Genomic DNA, 3,850 nt, shown 5'->3' with positions numbered 1-3,850 from the left:
GCACATTGAATACACGTTTTCACCTAAATATAACGGTAACATGTTTCGTTGTAATGTCGATGTAATGATTACGACGTATTTCTCATTCCACGTACATTCGTCGTAAACTTACATGGAGTTTACGACGAAATCTATTCGTCGTAAATTTACATGGCGTTTACGATGAAAGTTGGATTCCTCGTAATTGCGTTGTAAACACCATGTAAATTTACGACGAAATATTTTCGTCGTAAATATTCGTTGTTATGGACACGTTTTCTTGTAGTGTATGCAAATAAAATATAAAAGATATATTGAATTAATTATACATATATATATATATATATAAGGTATTTAGATATTGATGTGTTTTATGTTAGAAAATCATAACTGTAATTTCTTAAGTCAGTTGACATCTTCTACCTTTATAGATTTAACCGTACACTTTAGATCGAGTCACTTTAGTCCAATATTCTCACCATTTCAAAATATTACATATTTTAGATTTTTCACATATTTTAATAAAACACACTAAATTTGCATATTTTTTGTGATTATCTTTTTTTATAATTTTAATCTAATAAAAATTCAATAAGTGCAATTAAGTTTTTTGAAGTTTACAATTAATTAATAAAACATGCATTGAAAATGCAAATAATAATAATAATAAAAAATTATAGAGTATGTAACATTTTGAAACGGGGGGAATATTAAATTCTCGTTAGGAAAATAAAAATCAAATGTTTGAATCAGTAAACGTGTAAAATTACGACATCATATTTATTTGGTTGAGATGTTCTTGTTTAACTGACTCTTTCAGAACTAGTAGACCGACTTTGCAGCTATTATTTTACCTTACACCTTCGTAAATCTTATATATTAAAACAGAAGCCACAACTTTGATTCATGTGTGATTTTTTAAAAAATAGACCTAATGAATATATTCCTAAAAAGTCATGTTATATTTAATCTCTAATCTTATCATTTAAATTTTGGGCCAACCAGAAATTTTTATTGGACTATCAATAATTGGATTTAAACAATATATGATCCATTGGATTTGTAGATAGTATAAATTAAATAGATATAATTTAATGTTGTAATACTATACATAGGGGTGGGACGGATCCGGATATCCGGGAAATTTAGGGTAACCAGATCCGGATCCAGATCAGTCGGATCCGTGGATTTAATATCCGGATCCGGATTTGTGGTTTCCGGATATCCGGGTTTCGGATATCCGTCTCGATATTATATTATCCGCGGATATCCGGATCCGGATCCGTCAAAATAATTAAAAATAATTTTTTAAACAAAAAAATACTATTTTTTTTAATATAATACATAAATTAAATATTTATAAATATATTTATATATGTTTATAATATTGTAAAAACTGAAATATAATATTATAAGATTAATTCATGTATAAATATTAATATATCAAATATAAATATTAATAAAATTTAAAAATTTAATGTATTTTAAAAATACGGATCCGGGTCCGGATATCCGGATCTAAAAATTAAGATATCCGGATCCGGATTCGGTTTGCACGGATCCAAGATTTTACTATCCGGATTCGGATCCGGGCACCCCGGATATCCTATTTTCGGAGCGGATCCGGAGCGGATCTCGGATTTAAATAACAAAAATCATATTATCTAACAATGATTAATCTTTACTACCTTAAACCAATGAAAAGAAATTTTAAACTATATAGTTTATTTTAAAAATTAAACAAAAACAAAATCTTTAATTATGTACTCGATAATATAAATCTATGAAGCGAAAAGTTTAATTTTTTATAAACTTTCTAAATTTGTGAAATGTTACAATATTTTTGAATATGACAATAAAACAACATTTTCACTAATCTTTATATATATAGTTACGATTTTAATAATGAAACAATAATCCGAAAATATATATATAGAAGAAGATACAAATACATGTGAAATTTTGAGAGAATCTATTCAATGCAAAAATATACAGTAAACTTATTATGTTTTAAAAATTGATAGACACATATATATTATAATATATACCAATTTAGAATTGAAAACAAAATATTTATATAAAATAAATGAAAACAAAAATCCGCGCAGCTCGAGATATAGTGTCAATATGTTAATTTCTTTATTTTGTTAGAGACATCTCGCTAGTTAAATTAAGGTGTACACGTTTACTGGTTCAAACATTTGATTTTTATTTTCCTAACGAGAATTTAATATTGGACTAAGTGAAAACTAACCAAATTAATTAAATAAGTAAAAATATCAAACTACCTATTATTGTGTTGAGGTGCCTAGAACATATATATAATACACATAAGACAAAGTCATTATTGTCATCCATCGACACCATCAGTTACATCATGGATATCCATTTCAATATAGGACCCGAACTTATATATGGTTATGTCCTAATTAACGAAATGTTCCACTAGGTCATACAGTTTTTTTTTGTTATTCATATTTAGTTCATCAACTTTTGCAGATATATGTGATATCAAGATTATAAGATACAGTCTTTTGCCATATATATAGTTTTTTTCTTCCATATATATAGTTTTGATATGTGCATGGTCTAACGGCCTAATACTTATACTGTATTAGTCAAACGTATGTGGCCAAACAGTAAAAAAATACTACTATTATTTTTAACCAATAAAATTACACAAATTTACTGACATTATAGCTACAAAATATAAGTATATTACTCACAAAATAATAGAAACAAAAACTAGTTCTAAGCTAGAGAATCATTATACAAATCATGAGATTTTAAGGTCTCAGTCAAAAGGAAAGATGACAAAATCTAGACTTTTTAGCATTTTGATGGTTGGTCATCTCTCGATGTCACAACTTGAACCGCAAGCTTATAGCATTAAGAAAATTAATCACAAAGCAAGTTTAAATAATATGAAGTCAAAACACTATAAGTGTTTATCCAAGAAAATTACAGTCATTCTATTGGAAAGGAAAGATGAATAAAAGTACTATTAAAAAAAAAAAGATGATTTAGTTAGAAGAGAAAGTGAAAAATTGAAAGTAACGCTGATCTTCTGAACTATTAATTTTACATGGACGAGTGTCCCTTTTTGAGCAACGAAAAAAACAAAGCCACAAAGACATCAAGAACTTGGTGCTAGTTGTGGTGATGATCACTAGCTAGACCAATGACGTAGTCATTTATACTACTAAAATTCAAATTGTACACATAATTACGTAATTATAAGATAATCATGATTTTAAATTATTGAGACATCTTAGTTAAATAGGTGCGACCATATGCACAATCCATGCCTTTCAGTTGAAAAATCACAAGGTGATCAGATCTAGAAGGAGAGCATATACATCCAAATTAACTAAGAGGTTTGATTTGTTTAAAGACCGCATAAACACAAATACTACAGCTAATCGATGTTAATTATGCAGATATGTAAACATGTTTAGTAGTTGTACCAGTTTAATATTTAGATTATGATCTGGTTTAGTCTTTAAGGCAAATAATTATACGGGTCTATAAAGTTCCTTTTTCCCAATATATCACTAAAGATTATAGTAGTTGGTTACTAAATATGTTATAATACACATGTTTTAATTTTTGACGTTCTTTTGATAAAGAAGTAACACTTCTTCACAATAAACAAAATGGATGAACTAATTGTTCTATATGAAAAACGCACATGTAAACATAGAATAATTTAAGTTGTAGCAAACGCACATGTAAAAAGAAAAACTACATCATCAGCTTCTTTAGAACTAACTAGCCAAGCTGAATCAATATTGATATGTCGTCATTTTCCGTTAATTACACCAGCTATCCACTAAGTATACATGATTACCCTAAAATGCCAAACGATCTC

Source organism: Brassica oleracea, chromosome C3 (genome assembly GCF_000695525.1).
Source record: "Brassica oleracea var. oleracea cultivar TO1000 chromosome C3, BOL, whole genome shotgun sequence".
Classification (NCBI taxonomy): domain Eukaryota; kingdom Viridiplantae; phylum Streptophyta; class Magnoliopsida; order Brassicales; family Brassicaceae; genus Brassica; species Brassica oleracea.
This window is presented reverse-complemented; position numbering follows the sequence as displayed.